The sequence below is a fragment of the Somniosus microcephalus genome, chromosome 6 (assembly GCF_052327205.1).
Source record: "Somniosus microcephalus isolate GS21.2 chromosome 6, FLI_Smic_1.0, whole genome shotgun sequence".
Lineage (NCBI taxonomy): Eukaryota > Metazoa > Chordata > Chondrichthyes > Squaliformes > Somniosidae > Somniosus > Somniosus microcephalus.
In genome coordinates this window covers 69,882,211-69,902,899 of record NC_140992.1, presented here as the reverse complement: position 1 = coordinate 69,902,899, position 20,689 = coordinate 69,882,211, and positions in this window count along the sequence as shown.

The window sequence follows — 20,689 nt, the reverse complement described above, 5'->3', positions numbered from 1 at the left end:
AATGAAAGATTAATGAAGAAAGGTACTATTTTCTTTGTTTTTAAACTTTGTGGAATAAAAACAAAGTATTTGTTGTACGTTAAGGAATTAAATTAGTTGTAGGTGGTAGTGTAAAACAGGCAATAGCAAATTGGCAGCCCGTGTTACACCTTGTCCGATTTATTTTCTATTGACTTAAATGGAAAAGAAAATCAGGTTGCCAATTCACTATGGCCCATTCTTGCGCTACTACTCAAGACCAATTTCACCCCGAGATGTTTACAGTAGATACCCTTTCACATCTTAGCTCAACATATTTAAACTAGATCTAATTTAAATACTAGTTTCAAAATATTGACCTTTCTGAAAATCTTGCGAATCTTTCAGTGTGTTGCAATTTGAGTGTTAGTTCACATCACTCAGCTCACATTGTTAAAACTAATGAATAATCCAAAGGACATCTCAGCTACAAACAGAGCAACCTTCTCCACAAAACAGCAAAACCCTGACTAACCGAAAAAAATTCTGAAAATAATTGCAACAAATGGGAAGTGATAATAAAATGAGATGACAATAAGTGTGATCCACTATGGTATTGCATCTAATATTACTTTAATGAAAAGATGGCCACAATTAGTGCTTCTAAAGATGTACCAACACATTGGTCACGATGGGTTTCTTTGGGCTAAAGTGTTCCAGAGCCTGGAGAATTTACATTGACTACACCAAATATCAGTGCTTGATCTACAAGTCATATTATTACTTATTGTTTGATTCACAGAAACAAGTGAAGTCTCAAGCTATGGTGGAATTAATCTGATACTAATTTTAGCCCCCCAAAATGATTCTATTTATCCAAACTTTGCTTTGTACAAAGTAGGTTTTTCAGGTACACTAATAAAAGTGCAAGTTACAAAATCTTTTAACATCAAAATTGAAACATCGCTTCTTAAAAAGGAATTGAAACTTGACTTCAATTGAATTGTGGATGCATTGATGCCTAAGGCAATAAATGAAAGGTGTTTCTGCTTTATTAAACGCAAGCTGCAGAAAGGCACTAAATCCATGGCAACTGTGAGTGTTCATGAAAAAAATTCAAGTATGAATAAATATGTGCTGCAAAAGCATCTTCAAACATTTCTATTCAATGTTATCTGATCTTTATCTCTTATAAACTGTCATTATAGCCTCAAGTGATGCCAGGATAAACCTGGAATTTACAATACTTGGGCACAACTAAAGAGCTACTTCCAAATTGAAAACCAGTCTCTGCAATAAATAAACATGGCAGAATCCATACCAGTACATAACCATCCCAGCATACTCAACATGAAGAAATTTGAAATGAGAATAATGTCAGGATTACACTGTCACACAAAAATGCAGCTGTCCAGGCTGCAATTTTTGACAATAAACAATAAAACTGAACTTTCATTTCAGACTTAAGAATTATCATCAATAGGGGATGATCCCCATTTTATGTGAAATGTAATCTCTGTAGCTCCTCCAGAATTTGAGTCAGCACACTGAGGTATCAAACTGCAGTACATGACAGCAGACAGTACAAATAAGATCATAAACCAGTATTAAAGAAAAATATATAAAAACAATCTGAAACTTGTAATTGCCAGCTATGAAGAACTACAGAGGGAATTTTGAGACCTCCCGCTTGGCTGAAATGGGATGGTAGCACCCCAAAAATTGGGGAATGACTTGCCACCCCATTCCCACCAACCTTGTGGTTGTTCCGATCTTAGCCAGGGCCTACCACTGGGTGGCCAACTGAGTTAGCCAGTAGGCCCTTTTAATATGCAAATTGGGGTCCTACAGCATATATACGGCCCCGATTGCCATTTCGGGGCTCAACTGGGTAGAGCGTGCGCCATGCACCTTTTACTCAATTTCAGCTGCAGTGCAGCCCAGATGGTAATTTTTAATTTATCTTTGTGACATCAGGAGCAGCAGTGCTCCTTCGAGAGCCACAAAAGCAACCTGGGCCACTGCCAAGTCAGGTCCTTTCACCACCCCCTCCCCCGACCCCCGAGGACAGAGGCTGGCCGGGCTGCCCAATGTAGCAGTGGCTTGGAGCTGACGGGGCTTGTTTTACACCCACAGCCTGTCAGCCTTATGCTAATGAAGCCCGACCCTTAAAATGGACCAGACCTCCCGTTGGGACTATCAGGCAGCCAGCTGGACTGCTCTACTAGTCAGCCACCAAAAACTTCGCTCTGGGGGAAAACCGACCCCGACTTCTGGAAAAATTCTTTCCATCAGTGAATTACTTTTATTTTGAGTAAGTCACAATTTCAGCAACTCTTGTAAATACAACGTAATGAGTCAATGGAAGAAAAGATCAGGCAGGGTGTAAAACAGACTGCCGATTCACTAGCGCCTGTCGTGTGCTGCCGCCAAAGTCGAATTTCACCCCCTGTATTGTTTGCAATCTAATTTTTAAATTGCATTCCTGGCAATGTTCCTGAAGAGAATAACACAGACATTTTAGGGACGGTCTAAACATTTTGGGGGAAAAATTCGGTATTTCCCATTTTGGGGAACTAATTATCGCCTCCGACTGCAAAATTCGCCTCTATCGCCCCCTGGAGGTGATTTGAGTGCTAAATCAGGTGCTACACACCTCTCTTAAGGTGCAAACATCAGGGAGCGAGGCGCTACCTCAGAACGCTACCGAAGCTCAGGCGATGTCAGTTACCATGGAAGACAGACAGACTGGCGCCATCCAGTTCTTAAAGGGGAGGGGCCATCTTGCTGGACAGCCACACCCTACTCATTGCAACCTTAAATCTCAGCCTGGAGAGACCTCAAAAGCAATTGTGTTGGAAGCATTAATGCCCAGGCACTAAAGCCCAGGGAAAGAGCTTGGCACTTAGGAACCTTAAAAGTGATGCTGAGGGCCAAAACTCCTTAGGACAGCGTTAAAACCAAGAATTTTGCCGACAGGAAAATGCTGGAAGCGCCTGCCTTTAAATAATGCTCCCGCAGCCCCTTCCTGACTTGAAAATGTTCCCCTCTACCTGTCGTTCCTAGCAGCAGGCACTAAGGCAGGGGGCGCGACTCAATATCTGGTCCGGGGCGCTACCAGGGCATTGCACGCTTGACTGATGTCACGATCTGCGGGCGCAGGAGGTTGTGGTGGTAGTGTTTAGCGCAGCCACAAAATGACTGGTCAATTTCGCGAGCGGCGCTAAAATCGCCGCGCTCGGGCGCTAAGTTCCTAGCGCCCCGTTAGCGACCCCTGGAGGCACTAACCAACTGAATTTTTCCCCTTTTGACTTTGGGTGCAGTTAATGGAAATGAAAATCGGGAGAGATGTATAACGAGCAGCTGAATCGATATCGTCCATTTTATACTATCGCAGAAAGTCAAAATGACTCCCCCATATGTCAATTTTTAATAATTTTAATAATGGTATATAACCCTTTTAATTATATTTATATTGTTAATTTTTAGCATGGTTTACTTTGTATTCAACCTTCGAAGTGATGACAGTTTAGTTCCCATAGTAATCATATTGTGCAGATTTTTTGCAAGATTCCATTTCACACAATATTGTTCCCATGAGTGTTTTTGAACCACCAATTACCAATTATGTTTAATGAATATACATTTTACCACTCTGAACAGTTTTAGGATGGTGGCACAAAAATGTCATTTTAATTATGTGCCTGATTTGTTATACACAGAGAGAATGTCACGGTAGTCACTGATTTCAAACTATGTGGTAACATTAAGCAAGTAAGTTATGTTTTATTTGTACTGAAGAGCAAAAGATTTGAAAAAGTACATAAAATATGCAGTATAATGAAACACTCCAGCATTATAACTCCCAGTGTATTTAGTAAATTCAAATCAAGCAGAGCATAAAATTCATATTTATAAGGTGCATGTTTAAAATAATTTCCAAATGAGTAAATAAGGAAGTGAATCATTGTATAAATCTATATGCTTTTCAAATATTTATGAAATGTTTTTGGAAGAGTATTACAAAAGAAAAACAATTTTGAAGTAGTTTGCAGAGATTCTTCAGATACATCTTGAGAAGCTATTGCACAGCTACATGAATTAAATGTATATTTGCATTTAGCAGTACAAACATGTGCATAAGAATTGCCTCAGAAGAACAATTTCAGACAAAAAACAAATCATTAGATCAATACCCTTTGTTCGCCTCTGCCAGCTTGATTTATATTTTGGATGGAAATAATGAGATGTTGTATGTATTAAAGGGCATCTCCCTTCCTTCTTTATAATTAAAGGCAAGATGAAAATGTTATCATCCTGGTTAGTTTTCACTTGTATTTAAACAGAGCAATGTTGTTATAGTTAGAAACAGCGATTGGAATTGTCATGGGTATATGCACTATTAGGTATGGTACTGAGATATCCACAACAGGAAGTTTCCAGGTCTCCGTAGAGTTAATTGGATGACAGCTGGATGCTACAATTAATCTTTGAGGACCAAGATCAGGACCAAACACACCCAAGTTTCTAGCTCCCCAGCCAGTGAAACTTCTGGAGCGTGCACATATATAGATGTGAAGTGAGGACAAGATAGGGCTCAGATGTGACAACACTCACTTTCCAAACTCACACTTGAAGAATGGCCAGTCGGACGAGCTACCAGAGGACTGATAAAATTATCCCCCAAGACAAGCAGACATCTTCAGGAAACAAAAGGAAAGAGGAAGAAAAAAATGCAGTTTGGTTGCCGAGATGCTTTCTATAGAACTCTTGGCCCAGTGATGTCCAGGGTGTTTCAATCTGCCATGGAGAAAAATGTCTTTTATTGAAACTACAGATTTCTGGGTTTTTTGTTTGTTTGTAGAGTTTATGATTAATGGAATCACGTAACCCAGTAGTTACAATGTTTAGCGTTTAACTCACAATCAGAAGGTCCACGCTCACACCCTTTCTCAGTTGATATTTAAAGAAAAAAATGAAAGAACTTGGATTTCACAGCCAATGAAGTGTATTTGAAGCGTAGTCACCATTGTAATGTAGGAAACCACTCATACCTCCTCAAGAAATGAAGTTTGCCCATTTCAGCTGATTAATCTGTGGTTGTGGGCACACTGGAGGGAAGGGCAATTACTTGGATCCACCGTTTTGTTTCACTTAATCATGCTTCCTGATGACCAAACCGAAGACCAGTATTGATGTCATTGAGATAGGCATTAGACCAAAATTGTATGTAAGTGAAAACAAAAACCAGTTCAACTCGGATAATTTTGGATTCTTCAAAAACACACAAGGGGCAATTTTAACCATACCCAGTGGAAACAGGGCAGGCGGGCAGTTAAAATCACCGGTGGGACTCAACCGCTGACATCCCCCACTGATTCCTCAGGCTGTGATTTTAACCTGCTCTTCTGAGCAGACGAGAAGGACATCTGCCAGTGCCAGAGACCAGTGGGGTCCTTCTTTAAATATGCAGATGTCATCATCAGGGCCCAACTGCTATTTCAACTAAGCCTGAGCGAGTAAGCGCTTGTAGCTTTCTCACCAGGCCCACCTAGCAGAAGAGGAATGGGGCCAGAAGAAATCAGAAAAGATAAGTCTTTTTACCTTTATTTTACTTTCCTTGTAAGGCCAGGAGGATCAGGAGTGCTCAATCGAGCCCTACAAGGTTAGTTTAGGCATGACCTGCCCAGGCCCCCCCACCAATGGACTTACCCGAGGGCTGGGGACTGTTTTTGCGGTCCTCGGCATCAGCCTTCTGCCGCCAGACATTGCACTCTCACCCACCCGCCAACCAGCTGCCACTCGCTGCCATTTTCAGATGGGAAACTGGCCAGAAGCGTGCCGGTGAGGCCCAGGAGTTGAAGTGGGCATTAGGTTGCTGAGATCAGGACAATTTGCCACGTGTCTTGGTTCCTGCCTGCCCAATTCCCAACCTAAGTTAAAATCGGGGCTACAGTTTCCAAAGTTCGGACACTTGTTAGGGTTTAATAAAAATAAAATAAAGCCAATAATTTCCCTTGTTTATTCAGCTATCAAACCCTTGAAAAATTAACCAAAAGACATAAAAACATAGAAGATAGGAGCAGGAGTAGGCCATCATGACTGATCATCCAAACTCAGTACCCTGTCCCTGCCTTCTCCCCATATCCCTTGATCCCTTTAGCCTTAAGAAATATATCCAACTCCTTCTTGAATATATTTAATGAACTGGCCTCCACCGCCCTCTGAGGCAGAGAATTCCACAGGTTCACCACTCTCTGGGTGAAGAAATTCCTCCTCATCTCAGTCCTAAATGGCTTAACCCTTATCCTTAGACTATGACCCCTAGTTCTGGACTCCCCGGCCATCAGGAACATCCTTCATGCATCTAGTCTGTCCAGGCCTGACAGAATTTTATAGGTTTCGATGAGATCCCCTCTCAATCTTCTAAACTCCAGTGAGTACAAGCCCAATCGACACAATCTCTCCTCATACGTCATTCCTGCCATCCCAGGTATCAGCCTGGTGAATCTTCGCTGCACTCCTTCCATGGCAAGAACATCCTTCCTCAGATAAGGCGACCAAAACTGCACACAATACTCAAGGTGTGGTCTCACCAAGGCCCTGTACAACTGTAGCAAGACATCCTTGTTCCTGTACTTGAACCCTCTTGCTATGAAGGCCAACATACCATTTGCCTTCTTAACCGCCTGCTGCACCTGCATGCTTACCTTCAGCGACTGGTGTACAAGAACACCCAGGTCTCTTTGCACTTCCTCTTCTCCCAATCTATTGCTATTCAAATAATAATCTGCCTTCCTGTTTTTGCCACCAAAGTGGATAACCTCACATTTATCCACATTATAGTACATTTGCCATGTTTCTGCCCAATCACCCAACCTGTCCAAATCGTACTGGAGTTTCACGACATCCTCCTCACAGCATACCCTCCCACCCAGCTTTGTGTCATCTGCAAATTTGGAGATACTACATCCAATTCCCTCGTCCAGATCATTAATATATATTGTGAACAGCTGGGGTCCTAGGACCAATCCTTGCGGTACCCCACTAGTCGCTGCCTGCCACTCGGAAAACGATCCGTTTATTCCAACTCTTTGCTTTCTATCTGCCAACCAGTTCTCTATCCAAGTCAATACCTTGCCCCCAATCCCATGTGCCTTAATTTTGCAAGCTAATCTCTTATGCGGGACCTTATCGAAAGCCTTCTGAAAGTCCAAATACACCACATCAACTGGTTCTCCCTTATCTATTTTACCAGTTACATCCTCAATAAAATAAAGCCACTTTTTATCATTTAACATGGAACACATTGGCCAAAATCTTTACCTGAGCATCGGGGCGGGTGCATGCGCCTCACATAGTGAGTCGCCATCCCGAACTATTCAACAGTGCATTCTACACTGCGCGTTTAACTCAAATGAATTAATTGAAACAGTCATGCGGGTTTCCCAGCCCAGTTAAATGGAGCGGGTTTGATGATGTCACCGATGACTCGTTTTCAGTGCAGATATTTAAAGCAGCCTTGCACACATCTCATTTGAAGGTTTCTGTAGGAGAGATCAAGGTGTTTGGAAGAGCTACAAATTGTTGCATAGTATTGAAATTTCTGTGGGTCAAGAAAGGCCAAGATTCCCTGATGTCCCCCTGGAAGTGTTGGTCCAGGGAGTTAGAGCAACAGAGAAGTCCTCTTCCCTGTGGATGGCCGCAAAAGACCAGCCAGAGACACTAAGAGGCCATGGCTAGAGATCAAAGAGGAGGTCAGCAGCAGGGATGTGTTGAGGCAGATGTGGTTCCAGTACCGCAAAAAATTCAATGATCTCACGAGGTCAGGAAAGGTGAGTGCAATGCCACATTCACCTACATTCTGATGTGCCATTCACCCCAACACCATCACTCTGCCTTCCCAAGCCTACTCCTGCACATCACTCCTCTCACCAGGCCCACCTAGCAGAAGAGGAATAGGGCCAGGTGAAACCAGTAAAGGTAAGTTTTTTTTACCTTTATTTTACTTTCCTTGTAGGGCCAGGAGGATCAGGAGTGCTCCACCAAGCCCTACAAGATTAGTTTAGGCATGACCTGCCCAGGCCCCTCCACCGAGGTGCACCCATCCCTCTCTGTCTATGCACCTACTCACATCCCCATCTGACTAACCACCACTGACACTCAACCTCATCCTAATGCAATCATCGCAAGTAATGTAGGGGGGGCATCTATTACTTGGTTTATGGTAACATACCTGGCCAGCAGCCTTTTTGCCTGCTGCACTGTAAACCAATTTTAACAGCGATTCCGAATCGCTACCCTACCTTTCAGTTCTGACTGGAGGACTTACAATTAATGATGTTAAAGCGGACAATTTGTTTGGATATGAGCAAAGTCAAAATTTATTAAACTAAAGAACCATAATCAAATATAAACTAGACCACACGAACATAGTAAATGCAACAAAAGTATATAACAAGGGGGTACACACGGCAAAACCGAGGGATACAGTGGCTACAATGTTATTTAAACAATCTTAGCAAATCCCTTAAATCACCACCCCAAAGTCCTTGCTAGGTTGTCTTGTTTAGGAGTCAAAACACTCTGCTCACCTGATCCAGCGAAGTCAAAAGAGAAGAGCCCTGATAGCTTCTCAGTAGCTATCTTTTATACTTGTTGCTGCTGCCGCTCTGTCTGGAAAAATTCCCGCCTAAAGTTCCAGTACACAAACAAAAGGACTGTGATTGGCTGCTGAATTGCTTGTTTAAACATAGCCAGCCATAATCGACCTCGGGTCAAGTAGGTAACTCCTGACCTCCCTGGTTTGATTGACAGGTCTTTCATTCCGGTGCCGCTCCGTCTGACCAGTACACAAAAAAAGGACTGTGATTGGCTGTTGAATCATAGCCAGCCATAATCGACCTCGGGTCAGGTAGGCAACTCCTGACCTCCCTGGTTTAATTGACAGGTCTTTCACACAAACACATTACAAGCTGTAAACCTCTGTGTTTGACCGGGCTCCAAAGCACAAGCCTTAAAAGATGTTCCTTCTCAATGTGTGTGAATACTTCCCCAAATTTCCTTGACTCTGTTGTAGTCTAGTCCAGCAGTCTTTCGTGGCTCTGAACATGCTTCAAAACATTGATCTGACCCAGAGGCAATTCAAAAACACATAAATCTTCATCCACGATGTGGACCAATGTTTCTCTTGTTTTCAGGGGAATTTTGCAAAACCCTTACAGTAATCACAGAAATCACAGAAACCCCACAGTGCAGATAGAGGCCATTTCAGCCCATCGAGCCTGCACTGACACATATGCCACCCGATCCCCGTAACCCCTACACCAACACATATCCCACCCTATCTCCGTAACCCCATGTATTTAATCCCCCTAACACTAAGGGTCAATTTTATCATAGCCAATCAACCTAACCCGCACATCTTTGGACTGTGGGAGGAAACCGGAGCACCCGGAGGAAACCCACGCAAACACGGGGAGAATGTGCAAACTCCACACAGACAGTCACCCGAGGCCGGATTTGAACCCGGGTCCCTGGCACTGTGAGGCAACAGTGCTAACCACTATGCCACCGAGGATGCTCGGTAACACCACAGAAGGAGGCCATTTGGTAATATCACGCCACTCCCTCATGGTTACCCTCTATAGATGTAGCCCATCCATTCCTTACACTCATTCCATCACTCTCACTTAAACTTCTCTTCTTTCCCTCCTTGGAGGAGAAGAGAACCCAGAGAGAGGCAAAGAATAGGAGGTGGTCTTCCAATATTCACCAACTTGACTCCAGCAGAAGAGGAGGTGCTATAAATCTCTGGAATTGCAGAGCTGCTGGCGGTGGGAGATGGAGAGAGGAGAACCTCCCAGCAACCTGGTGACAGAATTAAATATCATACAAATATCACATGGCATACAACAGTCACTCATGGTGACGGATGTTAGCAGCCAGTGAAATGTCATCATGTGCATAATGGTAACGTTACACATTCTTATCATAAGACTTCTAATTAATCTCTTTACTCTCCCACAGATCTATCAAGTGCACCCCCACCCCCAACCCACCCGCACTGTCCAGCCAGAGGAAGAAGATAACTCCTCAGAGGAAGCTGCAGTCTCTGAGGGTGCACTGTCAGCATACCCATTCACACCCAATGCAGATACGCACAACTCGGTGGGTCCTGTGAGAGATAGAGTGATGTTGTCACCTGGTGTCTCACAGATCACAAGTGAGCAAGGTATTGACAGGGACAGCAGTGGCGACTCCTCGCCAGAGGGAGCAGGATGCTCCAAGCTCTGCTGAGCTGCATACAGACGCTGAGTCTTGGGGGCCATCGAGAAAGAGGGTGATCCTGGAGGAGCAGCAACATTTGCGTGAGGCTCTGGCACCTATTCCAGCCACGATGTGTGTGACTGTAATAAAGGAGTCCATCTCCAACATGAGCAGCACCATCTTGTAGGTGATAGCGACGGTGTGCTGTTCAATGGATAGGCTGGCCACCTGCATGGAGCAGCTAATGCGCCAGTCCAATGAGAACATACTTGCTGTGAACAAAAGATTGCAGAGACTCATTGACCTCATCTCAAGGAAGGATACTAACGTAGACTTGGGTGTTCATCGCCCCACTGATGTGCAGCAAGGTGCTCTCCAGCTCCTTGCTAGCAGGGAAGTGTGGGTGGCCTATGAGAGGGATGATGGTGAGAGGGGACATGGAAGTGGGGGCACTTCTCAAATTGCCCTCACTTCTCCCCCATTGCCTCCCCCTCTGCCAGAGCCCCACATGCTGCCTTGGATCCCGATGGCCCAGTCTGCCCTTGCACAGTTGCAGGAGGAGCAGTCTTTGGCTGGGCCCTCACAGGCTCCAAAACCCAGAGGACATCTGCCAAAAGCAGACACAGCAGGGAAGTGAGCAACCTGTCTCTACCTCTGCTGAAGCTATGGGTGCGGCACCTCATAGAAGTACGCATAAATGAAAAAAGACACAATCCTAGATGCACAAGGGTATGCACATGGGTGTATACAAAAATGTTAATGTTCAATTTCAGTTATATTTATGATGCACAGAAATTTATTTCTTTGCACTACTTTCCCGGCTTGTCCATTTTTGCCTGCTAATTGGGAAGTGGCTTTGTCACTTGGAGTGAATGGTGAGACATTACTTAACCACAAGCAATGGGGGTTTGGGTGATAGGAATGGTTTGGTTATTGTAGGACTGCTTTGTAGTGTTGTTGGGGGTGAGGGTGGAGTTAGTACAGCATTTGGGAGCCATAAGGGTGCACTGATGCAAGTTAAGTAAATCTGGCCATTATGACAATGGCAAAATACTGCGGAAGCTGGAAATCTGAAATAACAACAGAAAATGCTGGAAACACTCAGCAGGTCAGGTAGCATCATGGAGAAAGAAACAGAGTTAACGTTTTAGGTCGATGACCCTTCGCCAGAACTGGAAAAGATTAGAGAAGTAACAGATATTTAAGCAAGTGTGGGGCAGGGAAAAGGAGGAGGGGAGGAACGAACAAAAGGGAAGGTTTGTGATAGGCTGGAAGGCAGGAGAGATTAAAAGACAAAAGGGATGATGGTACATGGCAACAGGAGATGTAATGGGACAAGTTAAGAAACAAAAGGTGACTCTAAATGAGGTGTAAATTGTAAAGTCTGTGGGTTGTTTAGTTAATTAATACACAGACTACCAGAGTAACTTAAAACAGGACTTTACTATTCGAAGGTCAGGGCGAATCTGCCCAATAAATCCTGACACAGCACTTATATACCGGTGTGGTCACCGTCGGTATTACAGTATACAGAAGCCAACAAAGTAGTGCAACACCTAAAGTAGTTCTCTTAAAGGTGGACGGTTACATACAATAGTTCTCTTAAAGGTAGACAGGTACATACACTACAATCCTCCCTTTTTAGCTTACAACATACTGATTCCCCATTAAACATACATTATAACATATATACAACTTTATGCAAGACAGTTCACAGATTCAGTCTCTCTGGAGGTTTCCGGACTCTGTCCGGATAACGCCTCGGTGGTGTCGTAACTCCCGGCGGGGTAGTAGGTGCTTCTGGCAAGGTCGATTCGGCTTGAAGGACAGTGTCAGGTTCATCTGATTCCAGTATTACCAGATCGGAGGTAGGTGTTCTGGGTATCTCTGTCTCAACATTAACCGTGTAAGGTGGTGGAGTAGGTTGGCCATTTGTGGCTGACCCTATGATCTGGTCAACATGGCGCCTTATTATACTGTCCCCAATGTCCACCGTATACATCAACGGCCCTAGCCTTTTTCCAATAGTTCCAGGCTGCCATTTCTCGGTACGGTAGTCCCGGGCGAAAACTTGTTGACCTATCTGAAAAGATCTAGTTGGCCTTTCATTCATGCCCTGGAATTGCCGGTTCTCTACGTCCCTTCTGACATTTGGCTTAAGTAAATCCAGCCGGCATCTTAGTCGTCTATTAAAAAACATCATGGCGGGAGTTTGATTTGTGACCGCATGTGTTGCATTCCTGTACACCAACAAGAAGCTATCCACCTTATGTTGTAAGTTAATGGCTTCATTACCCATGGCCTTTATGGCCTTCTTGAAGGTCTGGACAAACCTTTCAGCCAATCCATTGGAGGCGGGATGGTATGGGGCTGACGTGTAGTGCTTAACCCCATTGCTCTTTAAGAATTTCTTGAATTCTTCGGACACAAATTGCGGTCCATTATCAGAACAGATCTGTTCTGGCAGCCCATTCCTAGCAAACATGGTCCTTAACACTGTGATGGTTTTTTCCGTGGTGGTGGTGGACATCTTTATTACCTCCGGCCACTTGGAGTGTGCATCCACCGCTATTAGAAACATTGAGTCCATAAATGGACCAGCAAAGTTGATGTGTACCCTTTGCCAAGGGGATGAGGGCCACTCCCATGGATGCAGAGGAGCCTGTGGTGGCGCGTTTTGGACCTTCTGGCATCCTAGACAGCTCTTAGTGATTTCTTCGATGTCCCCATCAATGCCTGGCCACCACACAAACGCTCTTGCTAGGTTCTTCATTTTCACTCCACCCAGATGTCCCTCGTGCAGCTCCTTTAACACCTTCTGTTGAAGTTTGGGTGGAATCACCACCCTAGATCCACACATCAGGGTTCCTCGACACACTGACAGCTGTTCTTTTCTCTGCGAAAATGCTGGCAGCGTTGGTTCGCCCTGTGCTGGCCATCCCTCCACCGTTAAATCATAGACTCGTGAGAGAGTCGGGTCATTTCTTGTTTCGTTTTCGATCATCGAATTTGTTACTGGTAGACATTCCACTATGGATGAGTGGAACATCTCTACCGGGTCCACTGTAGTCGCTTCTTCTACTATCGGCAATGGCAAGCGCGATAACCCATCAGCATTTCCATGCTGTTTGGACCTTTTGTATTCGATGTCATATTGGTGTGCCCCAAGTAACACGGACCACCTCTGTAACCTTTGTGCTGTCATGGTGGAAACGGCCTTGTTAGGGTTGAATATGGACACCAACGGCTGGTGGTCTGTCAGTAATGTGAACTTCTTGCCCTGCAGGTAATGATTGAATTTCTTTACGCCCCACACAAGGCTGAGGGCCTCCCTATCTATTTGAGCATAATTTCGCTCCGCGGAGGTCAATGATCGGGACGCGAATGCCACTGGCCTTTCCGAGCCATTTGGTAACTTGTGTGAAAGTACTGCTCCAATTCCATAGGGGGAAGCATCACAAGCTAGACGAAGAGGTAACATTGGGTTGAAATGAGCCAACACTTCTTCAGAGGTAATCAACGCCTTGCTTCTGCGAAAGGCCTTTTTACATTCCTCACTCCACTTCCATGGTACTTCTTTCCGCAACAGAGCATTCAGCGGATGCAGCACCGTGGAATGATTCGGCAGAAACTTGTGATAATAATTAATCAACCCCAAGAATGATCTTAACTGTGATACGTTTTCCGGAGCGGGGGCCTTCACGACAGCTTCTATCTTGTCAGGTGACTTGTGCAGCCCCTCTCGGTCAATGACATGACCGCAGTACGAGATCCGTTTTTGGAAGAACTCACATTTCTTGCGATTAACTCGAAGGCCATATTCCTTCAACCTAGTGAGCACCAGTTTCAAATTTGTGAGGTGTTCTTCCTTGTCTTCTCCCGTAATCAGGATATTGTCTAAGTAACACTGCGTGCTTGGAATTCCTTGTAATACCTGCTCCATGGCCCTCTGCCAAATTGCTGGAGCCGAAGCTACCCCAAAAACCAGTCTATTATAACAATACAAGCCTCTGTGTGTGTTGATGGTGAGGTACTGACGCGACTCTTCCTCGACTTCCATTTGTAAGTATGCCTGTGCCAGGTCTATCTTGGTGAAGTGTTTCCCTCCAGCCAACGAAGCAAAGATATCTTCAATCCACGGAAGCGGGTATTGTACCATGTGAAGCACCGGATTCACTGTGATCTTGAAGTCTCCGCAGATGCGGACATTCCCCGGTCCCCCTGGCTTGTTACTTGGTGAAGACTTCATGACGGGAACAATGGGCGTGGCCCACTCACTCCAGTCCACTTTTGACAGTACCCCTGATCATTCAAGTTCTTCCAGTTCTGCCTCCACAGCAGGTCGTATCGCGTAAGGTACCGATCTGGCTTTGAAAAATTTTGGGCTTCCATGTTCTGCAATCTTAACCTTTGCTTTAATTCCTCGCAGTGTTCCCAGTCCTTGCTGGAATACCTCTTTAGCTTCGTCCAATATTCTGGACAACCGTTCAGGTTTGACATCTTCCTTTCCGGAATCTACCGTCATGGTGTTTAGTGAATGCCAGTCTATCTTTATTTTCCTGATCCACTCCCGTCCCAGAAGTGGTGGACCTCCCTCAGGCAACACATACAGGTCCATCCTTTGGTGATCTTTGTCCTTGTATCTCACCTTGACTTCTATCTTTCCGATGGGGTATACTTTGTGCCCCGTGTATGTCTGCAATACTAGTTCTGTATCCCGTAGGGGAATATGCTTGAATAACTTTTTATAATCATGCTTATTCATGACCGTCAACGCCGATTGGTGTCCACTTCCATTTTCACTTGGACTTTTGCAATCTGTAGTGTGATCCAGATAGCTTGTCGGTCAGCTTCATTACTCACATTGTGAATTCTCAGACTATCCAGTTCCTTGCAGTTGGAGTGTGAGTCCGAATTCTGTTCTTCCGGACTCTTCCTAGTCACCTCATGTACCTTTCTGTACCTCTTTTGTGGTGACTCATTATTGTTGGTCTTCTTTCCTGACCGGCATACCTTAGCTATGTGACCGAGCTTGCCACATTTCCTACATTCCTGGTTTTTAAATCAGCATTGGTTCTGGTCGTGTGTTGTCTTCCCACAACGATAGCATTTCGTTGTACCCGAAGTAATTTGCTGCACACTGAGTGCCGCTGCCTTTCGCTGCATTTCCGCCGTTTCTTTCGCTGCGGCTTCGTTCGATGCAGCAATAAGGACAGCCTTATCAAGTGTAAGATCGTTCTCTTCGAGCAGTCGTTTTTGTGTTTCTTCCTTCGACATTCCGCACACGAATTTGTCTCTGAGTGCCTCTGCCAGATTTTCCCTAAACTGACAGTGTTTCGCCAGCCTACGCAGTTCAATCAGGTACTCCGCGTTGCTTTCCTCTTTCCGTTGCGTTCTCGCGTAAAATTTGGATCGTTCCACTAACATCAGTGGTGCGGGGTTAAAATGATCCTTCAGGACAGCAACAATATCATCGAAAGTCTGATCCGTCGGTTTAGTTGGTGCTAGTAGATGCTTCAAGAGCCCGTATGTCTTCGCGCCCATCGAGTTTAGCAAGGTTATAGCTTTGTCATCTTCTTCTATTTTATTGGCCTCACCATAGATTTCAATGCGTTCCACATACGTGGCCCAGTCTTCTACCTCGGAATTAAAATCGTTGATGTTACCACGCTTAGGCATCTTCCTCTCTTCCTGATAACACCACAGATTATTTCTTTAAATTTTCTTTTTTTTTCTTCAAGATGGCGGTTTCCGCGAAAATGGCGGTTTCCCGCGCTTATCTTCTCTCCCCGCCCACTTCAATGGCGGTTCCCCGCTTCTGTCTTCTTCTCCGCCTAATGGCGGCTTCCCGCGTTTCTTCCCCTGGCGGGAGGGGTACACTTTCCCCACGGGCGACGGCCGCTGGCTTTCAGGTTCACAGCCTGCGCGTCAGCTTCAGTGCTTTCCCTTTTCTCGGCAGGGCAACCGGCGCTGGGTACACCCCGTTGACGGCGAACAGTTTCAGCCGCTGGGCTGGCTCTCGCTCAGTTCCCCTTGCTCGGGCTCTGTCTCTCTCCCGCTCACTCGGCTCTACCGGCGCTGGGTACACCCCGTTGACGGCGAACAGTTTCAGCCGCTGGACTGGCTCTCGCTCAGTCTCCCTTGGTCGGCTCTGCCTCTCCCGCTCGCTCGGCTCCCAATCGCGCCTCCCAGCCCTCTCGCAGTCCGGTGCTTCCCTCCCCGGCTGCGGCTGAGTTTTTATATCTTCCCACGCCTACGCTCCCGGTCGCAGCGCTTCATGGCTTCAGTTGCTGCCCGGCCTTTTTCGCCGGTCGCGGTCTAGCTGTCTCACGACGCCGTTGCGTCCCCAGCCTGTCTGTACCACGGCTTCCTTGCTCCACGCTGCCCCAGTCTCAGCGCCTCTGGGCCCGACTTCTGTCCGGCTCCTTTCCCCCTCGACCGTGGTCGAGTGCACCGCCCTTATCCTCCGGTTATTCTTTTTACTTTTCCCTTACTCACAGTCACCGTGGCCGGCTTGCTTCTCGTGCTGATCGGCTCACTCCTCACCGTGGCAGAAGGGACAGTCAGTGCCTGTTGCTGATGGAAGTCTTTGTCTCTGAATTCTTCCTCCTTTCCAGCTCTGCAGACTCGAGTTTTCTCCCAGCAGAATGACGAGGGCGGTTGCCTCTTCTCGACGCTCGTTAACTGCTTCGGAAGTATTGTTGCCGCAGGGTACGATCGGACTCGTTGCCACTGTAAAGTCTGTGGGTTGTTTAGTTAATTAATACACAGACTACCAGAGTAACTTAAAACAGGACTTTACTATTCGAAGGTCAGGGCGAATCTGCCCAATAAATCCTGACAGCACTTATATACCGGTGTGGTCACCGTCGGTATTACAGTATACAGAAGCCAACAAAGTAGTGCAACACCTAAAGTAGTTCTCTTAAAGGTGGACGGTTACATACAATAGTTCTCTTAAAGGTAGACGGGTACATACACTACATAAATGGAACTGGCAGAATCATCAATAGCTGCCATGTGAGAGAGAAAAAAAAAAGGGGGAAATAAAATATAGGGGCCGAGGTTATACAGTGAAATTGTTGAACTCGATGTTGAGTCCAAAAGGCTGTAAAGTGCCTAATTGAAAGATGAGGTGCTGTTCATTGAGCTTTGTTGGAACCGTGTAAGAGGCCAAGGATGGAGAGATCAGAGTGGGAGTGGAGCAGAGAATTACAGTGACAGGCGACCGGAAGCTCGGGGTCACGCTTATGGACTGAACGGAGGTGTTCCACAAAGCAGTCACCCAATCTGCATTTGGTCTCCCCAATGTAGAGGAGACCGCATCGTGAGCAGCGAATACAGTATACTAAATTGTAAGAAGTACAAGTAAATCGCTGTTTCACCTGGAATGAGTATTTGGGGCCCTGGACAGTGGGAAGGGAGGAGGTAAAAGGGCAGGTGTTGCATCTCCTGCGCTTGCACGGGGAGGTGCCGGGCGAAGGGGACGGGTTGTTGGGGGTGAAAGAGGACTGGACCAGGCTGGTGGGGTGAAAGGTGAGTACAATGGGAACCCTATCATGGTTCTGGGAGGGAGGGGAAGGGGTGAGAGCAGAAGTGCTGGAAATGGAACGGAAACAATCGAGGGCCATGTCAACCATAGTCGAGGGCCATGTTAACCACAGTAGAGGGGAATCCTCGGTTGAGGAAAAAGGAAGACATATCGGAAGCACTAGTATGGAAGGTGGCATCATTAGAACAGATGCAGCGGAGATGGAGAAACTGGGAGAATAGAATAGAGTCCTTACAGGAAGCAGGGTGGGAGGAAGTGTAGTCCAGATAACTGTGGGAGTCAGTGGGCTTATAGTGGATGTTTGTCGATAGCCTATCCCCAGAGATGGAGACGGTGAAGTCGAGGAAGGGAAGGAAAGAGTCAGAGATGGACCGTGCGAAGATGAGGGAAGGGTGGAAATTGGAAGCAAAGTGAATGAAATTGTCTAGTTCAGAGCGAGAGCACCAATACAGTCATCAATGTATTGGAAAAAAGGTGAGGGAGGGGACCTGAGTAGGACTGGAACAAAGAATGTTCCACATATCCCATGAAAAGGCAGGCATAGCTAGGACCCATGCGGGTTCCCATAGCAAAACCTTTAATTTGGTGGAAGTGAATGGAGACAAAGGAGAAGTTGTTCAGTGCGAGAACAAGTTCAGCCAGGCAGAGGATGGTAGTGGTGGATGGGGACTGGTTGGGCCTTTGTTCAAGGAAGAAGCAGAGCACCCTCAGGCCATCCTGGTGGGGGATGGAGATGTAGAGTGATTGGACATCCATAGTGGAAAGGAGATGGTTGGGGCCAGGAAACTGGAAACTGTTAAAGTGGCGGAGGGCGTTGGAAGAGTCACGAATGTAGGTGGGAAGAAACTGGATAAGGGGAGAAAAATAGAGTCATGATAGGAAGAAATCAGTTCCGTGGGGCAAGAACAGGCTGAAATCATGGGTCTAGCAGGGCAGCCCTGTTTGTGGATCTTGGGAAGGATGTAGAAGCAGGCTGTGCGGTGTTCGGGGATGATGAGGTGGTTGACAGCCATGGAGGGAAGATCTCTAGAGGAGATGAGGTCAGTGACAGTTTTGGAAACAATGGCTTGATGTTCGGTAGTGGGATTATGGTCCGGGGGGAGGTAGGAGGAAGTGTGAGAGAGTTGCCGCATGGTAGAGGTCGGTTTGCAGGTTTAATGACAATATTAGGGTTGGATCAGAGAGAACGGAGTGCTGCAAGTTCAGAGGGAGGTAGGTTGGAGTGAGTGAGTGAGTGAGGGAGCAGAGAAATTGAGACGGCCGATGTCACGCCGGCAGTTAACAATGAAAAGATCCAGTGAGGTAAGAGGTCAGAGGGAGGGGTCCAGGTAGAATGAGAATTCTGAAAGTGGGGGGTGACTCCTGGCCAAAGAAGTGGGCACGGAGACAAAGGCAACAGAAGTTGAGGGCGCTGGTGACTTTGACAGCCATTGGTAAGGCATGTCCACCCGGTCCTCTGGGCAGCAGCTCTTGTTCCAGCAAGCTACAAATGTCTGTGAGGACCTGGCACAATAGCCTGAGCCTCCTGAAGCATTGCTGCTCAGTCATGTCCAGGAAGCTCATCCTCTGCCTGTATACCGTGTGTTGGGGGTATCACCTCCGATGCAGTGCAGCCCTGTGCTGACCCCTTCTCTCCTGTGGAGCATCAGCTCATCGACGACAAGACTGCTGTTGTGATTACTGCTGCTGCTGCTAGTGTTGTTGGTGCTGGGGCTCATCTTGGTCTGATTCTAATAGATACCATGTAAAGTGGAGATCAGAGGCACAATCCTCCAATCTTCTTAGCCAGTCCCTCGGAACCAAGGATGACTTACTTCCACATTAAAAATGAGTTCTCAGGTGACTGATGAGTCCAATGCGGGACCTACAGTCTCTGCCACAAGTGGGGCAGACGGTGGTTGAAGGGACAGGTGGGTGGGGTGCTTGAGTTGACGTGCACTCCTTGCGCTGCTTGGGCTTGGCTTCCACTTGCTCCCAGCAAAGATAATCGAGGTGTTCGGCGCCTTCTCGGATGCTTCTTCTCCACTTTGTGCGCTCTTGGGCCAGGGATTCCCAGGTGTCAGTGGGGATGTTGCACTTTTTCAAGGAGGCTTTGAGGGTGTCCTTAAAGCGTTTCCTCTGCCCACCTGGGGCTCTCTTGCCATGCCGGAGCTCCGAGTAGAACACTTATTTTGGGAGTCTCATATTGGGCATGCGGACGATGTGACCTGTCCATCGGAGCTGATCAAGCGTGGTCAAAGCTTCGAAGCTGGGGATGTTGGCCTGAGCGAGAACACGGATGTTGGTGCGCCTATCCTGTCAATGAATTTGCAGGATCTTGCGGAGGCAGCAGTGGTGGTACCTCTCCAGTGCTTTGAGGTGCCTGCTGTACATGGTCCATGTCTGAGGCATACAGGAGGGCGGGTATCACTGCTGCTCTGTAGACCATGAGCTTAGTGCCGGGTTTGAGGTCCTGGTCTTCAAACACTCTCTTCCTCAGGCGCTCTCTTCCTCAAACACTCTCTTCCTCAGGCTCTCTTTTCCTACAATCCTCCAAAGTAGTGAGGGTGACTTGCAATGTGGTGAGAGTGGGTTCCGAGGTTGCAGAAATGACCTGCGGATGCCTGACAGCTAAATCTCTGCACAAAATGGTGTCAGCAAGAGCCTTTCCCTTAGGCAAGGGAGCAGGTGTAAGTTGTGAGTTTTTTCCAGCTGTCACCTAATGAAGTACCACACAGGCCACTGAGCTCCCGCCTCCCCTTCACAGGCGAGCTTCCCGAGGTGAGTGAATCCCGTGCACAACAAGTTAAAGTCAAATCCTGAGGTTAGAAAGACAGTTAAGGGCCCGAGTTAAGTGCGGAAGTCGGCGGGATGACAGCGGGTGCCCGACACGCTGTCAATTTCCGCGCTTTTAACTGCCAACCCGCCCTC